Below are 12,930 nucleotides of genomic sequence, written 5' to 3'. Positions count from 1 at the left end.
AATTATTAATATTAACTCGAGAAAAATGGATAATTTGAATATTACTATATTTATTAAATATATAAAGTTGGTTATTTAAAATCTTCCCTCAAAAAATATAGGTCTAGATAGCTTCACTGGTGAATTCTATACTTTAAAGAAGAAATTATGTCAATCCTGACCAAACTTACACAAAAATAAGGAATATTTCTAAATGTTATGGAGCCGATATTACATTGTGATATATTTTATACATACATTATATTATATTACATATATTACACTGATAACCAAGGCAGACAAAGACATCATATGAAAAGAGCAGATCAATATTCTTTATGAACATAGATAAAAATCCTTAACAAAATATTAGCAAATCAAATTCAGCAATATAAGGATAATGCATCATGATCAATAGACATTTATCCTAGAAATGCCAGTTTGTTTCAAATTTTAAAACCAATCAATGTAATCCATCATATCAAAAGATACTCACCTATGAATTACTTTCTCCCCTGGCACATACTTCAACTCATTTTATTTTCAGTCTTCTATGTAATTGTACTTATTCTTGTTTTTTAAATGAGGAATCAGAGATCAAGAGGGATTCAGTAATTGACCAAATGTCACATATCATATAAAAGGGAATAAGAATTTTAGCTCCATGCTGCCTGACCCTAAATTACTGTTTTCACTGTGGACTCTATCTCCCACTGCTGACCTACAATAACATAAAATATATACATGGACAGATGAGAAGGTCTTGAGAATCTCTTTAATAGTTTGTGCAGGCTCCAGTAGTACCTTTGCCAACATCCTTTATGTTCTGGGTAATAAACACTTAATCCAAAGCAGTACCTTCCATGCTGCCAGACCATAATAACTGCTTCACTTCCCTTACATAGCACCAGACACCCAGACTTCAGTCTCAGTAACAGTTTTGTAAGCTATGAACATGAAACATTAAATACATAAAAGTTCCCTATGTTCCTTTTGGTTAAGAAAAGACTGTCATCCTATCTGAGGTCCAAGGACGAATGCAAATGCAAAGAAAGGGCTTGAGTCCTGCTTCAGAAGACGCTTTCTGTTTTCCACAAATAAAAGCAGCATGGCAGCTCCAGTGAGTTAGTACATGTAATTAAAATCTATAACATGAGAAACAAAATGCTCTTCTGTATATAAACATGCATGCATGCTCTTGCATTGAGCCTACAAGATCTCTTGGAAGCATTTAAACAAAAATATTGTGAAGCAAAACAATAATCGACTGTGTGAGAGCATTTGAGACATGGTAATAAACCCCATGGGAAGTCAGATTAAACTCATTCTTTAGAAATGCTTCTAAAGGATATTTCAAAAAAATATTAACATTGAAATGTGCAAAACTCTTCTTTAATATTTAAAAAAATGGTTAACACAGAACTTTCAGATTTAGACATCCAAACGCTAACTAACATCACTCTGTTCTGTAGCACCTGTTTCAAGTCCTGTCCTCAATTCCTTTCCCAGATTCCACACGGACCTTCAAACTTTCTTCTATAAATATCATTATGTAGTTAATATCTATAAATATAGAAATAGAAATTCTATTTCTATAGAAATATAGAAAAATATAACTATCAAATCTGTTTATAAGATCAGACACATTCATTTAAATAATATCATAATACACACACTTATACAATTATTTATATTTCCTTTACTGGTACTTCTTACTGCTGAATTTTTCTATTTCTGGTTTCTGTACTAGGATCTTTTTCTTCTTCCTTAGTGACTAGTTTCTAGTTATGCCTATAAAGGATGCCCATGTATAGATCTAACAATGATGAATATCAGCACACTGGAATAAGATTTGAGGAAGACTTTGTGCAGCTAATGATGTCTCAAGTCTGAAAATTAATATCCAAATTAATTGATTAGAAATGTAGGTGTAAGCTTAAGAACCATCTGGATTGCTTGTTAAAAATAGGAGTTCTCTGCTTCTGTCCACAGAAGAATTCCAAGAGGAATCAACATTTTTAAAAAATATTCCTGGGGTGCCTACATAACTCAGTTGGTTAAGCATCCAACTTTGGCTCAGGTCATGATAGCATGGTTTGTGAGTTTGAGCCCTGCATCAGGCTCTGTGCTGGTAGCTTAGAGCCTGGAGCTTGCTTCAGATTCTGTGTCTCCTTCTCTCTCTGCCCCTGCCCCCCTCAAAAATAAAGAAACATTAAAAATTTTTAAAAAGAAATATTCCTGATGATTTATATACTTATACCCGGATAATCTTTGGCACCAGACTTTAACTTGGAGAATGGTTCATCCTTTTATAGAGGTTAGACTTTTCTTGGGTGTTTTTAGAGGGACTATAATTACTGGCCACAAGGCAGTGACTTACCAAAAGACATGGTCCTGCGGATGGTACGTGTCAGGATACAGGAACTTCTAGCAATAAGTCTTAGAGGGGCAGTTAAGTATTACTTAGGTTATAAATTACCAAAGGAACCACAACTATTAGGCACTCTGCCCTCATCTCCAAACAAGGCCTTGCTGGAAAAAAACAAACAAACAAACAAAAAACCTACCCTCACCAGCTTATACGTTTTCTCCCTCTTAACTGATAATGATATTCTGCAAGCCCTCTACCCCTCAGAAAATCTCTCTAAATGCCCAACACATTCACATATTATACTTGTATATGAACTGCTAGCTCAAGAATTACCTATTATAACAAACCTTCTTTAAATATAGTATGGCAGTTGATTCCTATATCAGGATGTCTTAGCCTGAAAGTTAGAGAAACCCAAGCTCAACCAGCTCAAACAATAAAGATAGGAAAGGTGCCAAGAAAACCAAAACAATATACTGAGAGTAAAAGAAAAAGGTATTGATCTGGCTTCCTTCACTTTGGATTTTCTATGGCCGAACAAAAAAAGCGAGGACATTTCCGAGTAAAAGTAGAGTATCCTTTGTGCTTACAATAAATTCACAAAAGCATGGAATGGAATGTTTGCCTTTGTCTACACTAGGCCCTATCATTCCTTCCTTGAGTCATCGTCATCTCTGTGACACTACTCTCATCTCATAGCATGATTCCCCCCCCCATTCATTTTTTTCTAGTTTATGTTAACGTGTGGCTTGAGATAACAGGTTCTGTGTGTACCACCTGGCCCCAGATATGTCATGAATGAAGACAGGATTGTGCATGGGGTCAGACTGGCTCATCTCAAGAATGCAACACTTTCCTGTTCAGTTAATGGTGAGATTGAGTCTAGTAGTTACCAGCTCCTCAGATGCCATATCACATCAGTGTAGAAAGCCTCCATCTGGTCTGAACTATGCTGTCATATTCCATGTAAGCCATTCCTTTCTATTCTGCAAATATTCCAATAAAGGTGTCAGACTCAGTTAGGGAAATCAAGTATAAGTGTATATCATCAATGCAAATATAAAATCAAATCAGTGTTAGGTCGTCAATACATTAAACTCCTGTCAAGTCTAATTACAGCTCCCTCCAACATCCTTTCATTGGAGAACACTTGGTATTGCAGGAAAGGTAACAGGGATCTTGTTGCAGACATTGCAATTCCCAAGGACAAAGGGCCAAGACTTTTGTCTGGGCTTATATGAATTGGTAGCATCTGCTTCCTAAGCAAATCCATTCACTTATTTAACACCTTCTTTAACATTTAGAAGCATTTAGTTTTTCAAAACTATCAGAGCTATGCATTTTAATATGAGCTAAGCAGAATATTGGAAATGACCATCCAAGTCACTACTAGTGTGGCTCTACTCTTACCATTCTTCAAACAATTCAAACCAAGAACTAAAATTTAGTTTATTTTTGAAAAACCTCCCTGTGTTTTAGTCTCATCTTTGGTCACTGGGAGTCTTATCTTGGCATAAGTGATATTTAATTTTTTCTTTTCATTTTCTTTTTTTTAAAACTAATTTATAGGTTCAGTGTTATTGTTAGTATTGTATCAACACTCACAAGAGCCAATTGTTAAATACTTAAGAATTTTTTTAAAGCTAGTGTTAAAATCATAGGTAGCCAGTGGTGCCTGGGTGGCTCAGTTGGTTAAGCGTCTGACTTCAGCTCAGGTCATGATCTCATGGTTCGTGGTTTCAAACCCCGCGTTGCTTTTTGCGGGCAGCTGAGAGCCTGGAGCCTGCTTCAGATTCTGTGTGTCCCTCCTTCTTTGCCCTTCCCCTGCTGCCTCTCTCTCTCTCTCTCTTTCTCAAAACTGAATAAACATTAAAAAAATTTAAAAAAATAAAATCATAGGTAGCTGGAATTGGCCATGATCAGAGTATTTACACCAGGGAAATTGGCAAGTACTACAAATCAGAACTCTCTGTCTCTCTTTTTTTTCCCAGAGAGTTGGTTTACTAGCAAGTTAATGGCTATAGTGGAAAATTGTAATACCAAGCATAACCACATTATCTTCTAATCTTTAGGAAGCTTCTCCATTCCTAGTTTCTACTGAGAGAAGTCTCTGTAGGTTCTTCTTTAAGCCCTGGAGGGCAAGTTCTGGTTTATATGATGCTATCTCTTCCTCTCCAAAGTTTCAGATACTTGTACCACCATAGTGAGTACCAAACTTAAGTACAATCAACATTTCAACAGCACAATAACCTATATGATGGCCTAGTATGAAAAGATATCTAGACTATGTGATTATAAATAAGTAGCTGAACCAATTCTTTTGCTTCACCATCACCAGAAGAATTACATTAGTAGAAGGAAGAGAATTATATTGAAGCCAAAAGACAAATGGAGAATAAGGGAGGGACATAATGATGGATCATAGTTTTACAGAGCTGGGGGGAAAAAAAAAAACACTTCTACAGAAAGACTTGTTCTCAGCTATCCTGAATTCAGAACCAATTCTTTTTTTTTTTAATTTTTTTTTCTTTTTTTTCAACTTTTTTTTATTTATTTTTGGGACAGAGAGAGACAGAGCATGAACGGGGGAGGAGCAGAGAGAGAGGGAGACACAGAATCGGAAACAGGCTCCAGGCTCTGAGCCATCAGCCCAGAGCCCGACGCGGGGCTCGAACTCCCAGACCGTGAGATCGTGACCTGGCTGAAGTCGGAGGCTTAACCGACTGCGCCACCCAGGCGCCCCTCAGAACCAATTTCTAACACATAACATCATAAGACCTGCTGCCATTTCTGAGATTCCAATCTCCCCTAATACCATCTATATCCTTACTATCAACCCTCAGGACTTTAGTTCACTTTTATGTGAATTTCTCCTTTGCAACCAAAATACTCAACTGACAAAAACCTACTTATAATGTATGCTCTTCACTGAGTAATAAATTATAGTCAAAAAGGGTAATAGATTATAGTATTTTTATTTTATAACTCCAAAAGTTGTTCACTGAGCCTAGAGCTCTCCAAGCTCTACCACCAGTGGCTGGGTATCCTGCCTGGAAACTAAATAAACTCCTTGCAATTTGAGTGCCCCAGACCTATATCCTTTGATGATAAAAATGTCCAACACCTAATCCAAAATATCTTATGCCAACTGGCCTTTCATATGATCCTCAGTGATCATGTGCTTCATGTTTGAACTTTAAGATTATTTAGACTGGACAACTTTAACATCCATGTGTGCACTTCATGAGGTTCAAAAAATTATTTTTTAAATGCTACATATATGCTGAATGTAAGCATTTCTAAGGAGGAAGTCTCCAGAACTTTCAAAAGATTCTCAGAGGCATTTATGACTCTGACAAATGTTTGAGTGACTGTGATAGATTTTATATTTTATTCAGTCTTTGTATTCATTAGGGTAAAGCTAACTGCTTTAACAAATAGTTTCAACCAATAAGGGATTATCTACTGTCCATGTAACAATATGGTACAAATGAATAGATTGTCAAGGAAGTCTTTATGCCACCATCCAACAATACAGGCTGATGGAAGCTTTGCTATATTCAACACATGTCTTCCAAAGTTTCCCTAAACTTTTCTCTATTTCAATCAGCCATCTTGAGAACAAGCAAGGAGAGTGCATATAGAAGATCATAAACCAAATCTGTCAATGGTACATGTCTTGTCATATATGATGGTCTAGAAGTTATTCACATGCCATATGGGTTTTGGATACCTAACACCTAATCTAGCTTGAGTAGCTGTATTTGTGCTTTCCCTTTACTTTTACATTTGTATGGTTCACCTAGTTTAAACAACTTTATGGAATCAATTCACTGTATCCTTTATAATAAAAGACCTCTTGACCTTGGGGAATGTTGTCAAATTCTGTTGACATGCTTCAATTCCTAATCTAGACACTCAACCTCACCTTCTCACAGTCAAATGAGACTCTTCTAAAAGATAAATTAGCACCTCACTTTGGGCAACTTGCTCTACTTAACTCAAAACTTGGTTAATATCACTTTTACTCCTTTATAATAATATTTACAGCCCCACTAAATTTGAATTCTAAACCTTCGTAAGTAAGGTATAAGTGATTGGGTAATTATGAAGCCCAAGTCAATGAACTGTGCACCAGTCACTCCTTTATCATGCTCACACACGACTTACCGTTATTTCATATAGAGAACAACAGCAAATGTCCGCACTCTCTTTATCCTACTCAAGAAAGTGTGCGACAGCCCTTTCCTCGCCATAGTGACCCACTAGCAGGCATGTAACTCTCAGCTTGTATCAGTCAAGTGCATGAGTTCAAGAAAAGAGCAGAATAACAAAGTATTAGGTATCTGGACTATGCCTTCGTAGAACAGAGCATTGTAATAAACGCATACATGGAGTATAATTATTCTGAGGACTGGAATACAGGGAGCGGTGTTGTGGAAAAATTTGTAAAATCACAAGTATATGGGGTTTATTCATTTTCACACAAATTACATATTCATTACAAATTTTGATGTTTTGAAATGAGGAGCAAATCGGTAGTAATCTATTTGGTAAAATACTCTGGCAACATTCTTAAAACTAGTGTACAGTTGTGAGAAAAGCAGCAGTGGTAACATTTCATCTCCTTTTATTTTATTTTTTTAACATGAAATTTATTGTCAGATTGGTTTCCATACAACACCCAGTGCTCATCCCAACAGGTGCCCTCCTCAATGCCCATCACCCACTTTCCCCTCCCTTCCACCCCCATCAACCCTAAGTTCCTTTTAAATACTGTATATCTCAGGGTCCTCAGGAGTTCAGTTTGGCCCTCTTCCAGGCCAATCACATGCAACAGATTGATGTGAAACATTTCTCTACAAAGTGGCTAAAGTCCCACTGGGAACAAGAAAAAGAGATTCATCTGTAAATTTCATCATTGACTATGTTTGTTTATTAATAACTGGGATTAGTCCCACCTTTAGATAGCTGATCTCTACATCAGAATCAGAATATTAAAACTGAAAAATCATATAATCTAACTCCATCTCTTGAAATGAGGTAAAGACAATGGTCCAAGGTCAAGGAGTGAATTAACCCCAGAGTCAAAACTGTAACCCAGTGTTCTTTCCACCTCGTCACTTAAGCCTTTATTCAAAGGACTATATGCTTATATAATTCTAGGTTGTATGCAATTGTTATAGAGTGCAGACTAGAGTTTATTGTGAAGTGTGCATTAATCTTTGTTCACTAAGATAACGGAAGCAACAGGAGAATGTGGCAGAAAACAACCAATGTTTGATATGAATGTAAAACCACTACATTAACCATAATGGCAGTTGTTTTAGCCTGCAAACATTAATTTTTAATCTCCAAAAGGAGAAAAGGGAATCCCTGTCTTAACTTTCTTTTTTTTTTTTCTTTTTCTTTTAGGGGACTTGTCGCAGTGGGGGAAAGGGCGCAACCTGCTCATTTCTCTGGACTCCAATGTCCCTTTGAACTCAACAGGGTATAAGTGGAATTATTTACTGAAAGTTTCCCTGAGGCTAATAACTGGCATTTCTTCCAAATCTAGCCTTTTACGGCTGCAAAAATTAGCACAAACAACATCCATATTCATTAGCTGCCTAGAATATGAGCACATATGATAAGACTTTAAGGCAATCTCACCACAGAAGTCAGAAAATGGAAAGAAAGGGAAAAAAATAATAATGAGTGTGGGGTTCAAAAGGTTCTCTTTAATGTGCATCAAGCAGTTTTACGTAATGCAAGTAACTACAGGGATTTGCTATTTAGCAGTGATGGGTCATGCACGAGCTGGGCTTCTCCCGATCCCCTGTCGGGCTGGCAGCATGTGTTCAGTACCAGTCATCTGCCAACATGTGAAGGTTGCTAACAGATTTCCCTATAATGAGCTCAGTGGACTGGAGCACTAGTTAAAGGAGAAGGTCAAAGATTCATGTTTATTTAGCTTCCTCCAACACGTCCACATCTTCCTCAGATTTGCAAGAAGTAGCTTTATCTTGCTTGCTACTGTTTCATGCTAAATTAGCCTACTTGTCAAATGGATCAAGGTAAAAAGGTTGTAGCAGCCAAAAAAAAAAAAGATAGAACAATGTACAGAAAACTCTATCAGCTACATACATTACCATGAGTCCCCATTTTTTAGTCTTTAATGAAGTGCGGATGAGCCTTAAAGATATTATACTCTGAGAAAGTGAACATCATATTAATACTAAAATATTCCCCTGAGGCATAACTCTGGTGTTCAGCCCACAAGCCTATCATGCCCTTAAGCATATCATTATTCTTCACAAGTAAATAATGTGAGATGAGCTCACGGGCATTTCCAAGTAGAAACATTTTTGTCAAACTGAAAGATAGCTGAGCCAAGGTGCAAAAAGGAAAAGACACAATGGTAAAAATCTGAATGAATACAACATGTCAGGGTGAATTCTGTTAAGTCTTCATCTAACACACTTTTAATCCAGTGTTAAATTATTAATGTCGTGCTTCAAATACTCTTTCTCAACAGCATGGCCCCCATCATTGCACGTACCAAAAAACCCCAAAATCTTTCTAAAAGGTCACTGCTGAATCCCTCTCTCCTGGTGTGCCTTCATTTTGCACCTATATCATATATGGCTTATCCTACAACAGAGTCTTGCCAGACAGAGAATAGTACTCAAATGGTCCAAGAAACCTAACAATATATTTACAAAGATGTGAGAAAGGTTAATGAACCCAGAAATGGATGCTAAGTACCCAGGGATTGGCAACAGTGAGATACCACTAACACTCAAAGGAATAAAACAGCAAAGGAAGCAAAGAGTATTATGAAAGCATTGAGCATTGGGAGCTCAGGACAAGCAGAAGGGGTTATCTTACAGAAACTGTAGTTATGGTGGGGGTAGCGGGACAGCATCATCAGAAAACCCATTCCAGCTCATGAGGGAGAGGAAAAAAAGCCTCGATCTCTCTTTTTTCCCCACCTTCGAATTTCCTAATGGTGACTCCTTTAGACCAAGCCCAACTAGAAGCCACAAGGCAAGGTGATTCAGAGCTCAGGGTCAACTTCTGGGTGAGGAAGGTAGGCAGACAAAGGAGGGGAGTGGATGGATTTGGGGAGGAGAGTAGGAAAATGAATAACTCTTTGGCTTACCTTCCTCGTGGGATCCTTAAGATCAAACTGTGTTTTCTTGCCTTTGGGTGCTCTGCATTCAGCAGTGTCGAGTACATGGTACCTGCTCAACAACCACTGAACAAATAACCAACTGAGACTGACAGAATAAATATTTTGTTTTCAGTGTCAATTGTGTTCTTCCACTATACCACTGTGACCCATGTTAACTTGCTCAACCTCTGATACATCCATCAGACAAGGGAGATCCCTTACGAGACCTTGAACCTTAGGCTCATGTCATCTTACAACTTAGCCTTGAGTTGACCCACTTTCTCTTCAAGGCAGCTTCCCTACTTTTAGCGTTGAAGTATCTAACTGCTCTCACATGCAGGGTGAGGCAATCTTCCTGTAATTCCCAGAAGTCCGTAGTGATACCTGGTGTAGAGAGAATAGAGTATCAGTAACTCATCATAACTCACTGAAAACTATTTTCTAAACAACATTTAATATTGCTTATATAACATAGAATCTGTCATCCCTTCCCTCACCCTAAACAGAGATCTGCACTATATGGCTACTCCATAACTATGCGTTAGATAAGGTGACCCAAAAATCTTTTCCTTCTCTTCCTCCTTCCTCAATGGTGTCATGATTCTTGTAATTAAATAATCATTTGGGGGTGCCTGGGTGGCTCAGTCAGTTGTGTCCGACTTCGGCTCAGGTCATGACCTCATCATTTGTGGGTTTAAGCCCAGCATTGGGCTCTGTGCTGATAGCTCAGAGCCTGGAGCCTGCTTCAGATTCTGTGTCTCCTTCTCTCTCTGCCCCTCCCCTGATCTCACTCTGCCTCTCTCTCTCTCAAAAATAAATAAAACACTTAATTTTTTTTTTAAATCATCTTTTGGAGGTTGAACTGCATATTCAATTTTTCAAATTGTGAGCCATTAGAAGGTAGTGGAATCAATTAAGCTGACCAGTACCAGCATTCCTTAATGTGATAGGGCAAAAATAGGAGAAGGTAGAAATGAATACAATAAAACAAAATAGACAAAATAGATGGTGAGGTAGCTGTGATCACTATGAACTACATGTATGTGTTTGTGTGTATTGTATTGTGGAATGTCCTTCTCAGTGTTATTTCTTTATATGTTATGATAAAACAATGTTTGCAAACCACGGTACTAATGGATATTCTCTTCAAAAGCATTCCAACCACAAAGGGGTCATTTCTGACCCATCCTTCTGAAATGGGAATCTCAATAATACATCCTGCTTGTATTTTCTTTTTTTCCTCATTTTACATACCTACATTCAGTTTGAACATAATTCACTTGATTAATAACACTTCCTGCTGCAAATGTAGCCTTTCCTTACTGTACCATCATCAGTATATAAGGATTTTCTATAATTCCCCTTAATGTATGTTGGAGGTAGTTTTTAAAAATTCAGCTCTGTTGACTCAGTGTCTTCCAACATTAGGATAAATTCTGTTTCTTACCTCAGTTTTGTGTTCCACTTTCTTCTTCCTCACCTGCATGTCTAGAAAATTATATGGAAAAGAGTAGAGATGACCTCTCATAGACCACAGCAGAGGACTTTGTCATAAAGAAGAGATTAAACTTACTGCCCAAATTCCACCTTTTCTTCTCTAGAAGGATCGTGAGCCCGTGATCACTGGTTGTGGCTGCTATTGGTTGTGGCTGATATTATACAGATTTCTGTGGAAAGATATATGCTAAGTAAATACAAAAGCATTAGAAATTACATTCATGTTTCTAGATAATTAAGCAAGTTACTCAGTTTCCTAAATTATGAAATTGAGTATCATAATACTATTACTGGACAGAGAACTCGTTCTGAATTCACATTTGTTGGCTTGCCACTCGGAAATCAATACTCAAGAGATAAGTAATGGTGGGAAAGGAAAGTTTGCTTTATTTGGGGGTCTGGAAACCCAGGGAGATGGTGAACTAACATCTCAAAGACCATCTGCCCAGTCCAGGCAAAGCTGGAGGGTTTTAAAGGGGAAGGCACGAGAAATGGTGGGAGCTGCATGAAGGAGAAGCAGGTGCCCAGGAGCTACTCCTGTGTGGACATGAGCCTGAACAGACTTGCTGGCATCAGTGGCAGCTGTTTTTGAATGTGATGAGGCTTTAGCTTCCGGAAAATTTTGAGCCTTCTTTCCTCGAAGCCAGCGGTCTGCAAAATCTCGAGGAAAGTAGGTTAGTTTCTGCTACAAACCAAGGGATTTAGTTTAGCAAGCAATGATTGCATCAGCGTGAACCACATTAACCCTTACAGGGGCGTTGAAGTGCTGTTATAATACCTACAGTTGAATTCATTTACATTAATTGCTTACTACCATATCTAGCTCAGAGTAGGTAGTAACAAATAAATGGTATCGATCATTGACAGAATCCACAGTACATTTGGATTTGGATTAATTTGGGAACTTACACCTGAGGTCTGACTCATCACAATCTGCAGATTGCACCACAAGCATAGATCTGACAGTCACTTTGCAAAAGTCATCTCTGTAATCATGTCACTTCTCTTCAAAGCCAACTTTTCATCTTCGGGCCCATGAGTGTGGGGGCTGTGAGAGTGTCACTTTCTGATCTCCGGCTACAGTGAGTGCCATTGACCTGTAGCCCCAGCTGTTACCCTCTGACTGCCATTAAGATTTTCTCACGAAGTACCACACACCACAGGCTGCTCCCAGCCAAGCACTGGATGTGGTCAGGAGACCAAGGCATGTCTGTTTCTAGAAGATGAGGGATTCCTCTGATGGGTTACTTTGACTTGAGGACCCTCAACAGCTTGATAAACCCTCTTAGAACCATACCTCAGTCCAAGATGGTCTCACTGAACCTTCCTTCCTTCTATCCCTCCCTTACCTGAGACAGATTTGCATTGTGTCTGAGAGCTCCCCCAGGTTCCTCCAGCTGTCTTACCTTTGTTCTTCACAGAACTCAACCCTAATTAATCTCTGCCTCTGGAGGGTCCAGATGGCTAACATAATAACCCATAATTTGTGTGTAAGATTTTGTGTGTGGGAACATATATCCTTAATTCATAATAAGAACATCTTGGGGCACCTGGGTGGCTCAGTCGGTTAAGCGTCTGGCTTCAGCTCAGGTCATGATCTCGTGGTCTGTGGGTTCAAGCCCTGCATCAGGCTCTGTGCTGACAGCTCAGAGCCTGGACCCTGTTTCAGATTCTATGTCTCCCTCTTCCTCTGACCCTCCCCTGTTCATGCTCTCTCTCTGTCTCAAAAATAAATAAATGTTAAAAAAAAAAATTAAAAAAAAAAGAACATCTATCAGTTTCATTGGCTTTTTAGATGGGTCTGTGACCAAAATATATTTAGGACTACTGCCTCTTCAAGTTCTTTTCAAATGATATAATACCACCACCACTGCCCCAAAGCTACAAAGGTGCTTGAGCAAGGCCAGTGTAGGATTTCCATATGCCT

General features: G+C 38.3%; 1 long non-coding RNA gene across 1 annotated transcript; it reads right to left on the bottom strand.

The window, feature by feature from the left end:
* Nucleotides 1-9,109: 9,109 nt before the first annotated feature.
* LOC123386350 lies at nucleotides 9,110-11,174 on the bottom strand. Its single transcript, XR_006600137.1, has 3 exons — nucleotides 11,080-11,174; nucleotides 10,954-10,994; nucleotides 9,110-9,890 (listed from the first exon to the last, which is right to left on the bottom strand). It is a non-coding gene; the product is annotated as an uncharacterized LOC123386350 (long non-coding RNA).
* Nucleotides 11,175-12,930: the final 1,756 nt, after the last annotated feature.

The sequence above is a fragment of the Felis catus genome, chromosome B3, assembly GCF_018350175.1.
Source record: "Felis catus isolate Fca126 chromosome B3, F.catus_Fca126_mat1.0, whole genome shotgun sequence".
NCBI classification, from domain to species: Eukaryota; Metazoa; Chordata; class Mammalia; order Carnivora; family Felidae; genus Felis; species Felis catus.
The sequence above is the reverse complement of the archived record's forward strand: the minus strand, read 5'-3'. Positions and strand labels throughout refer to the sequence as shown.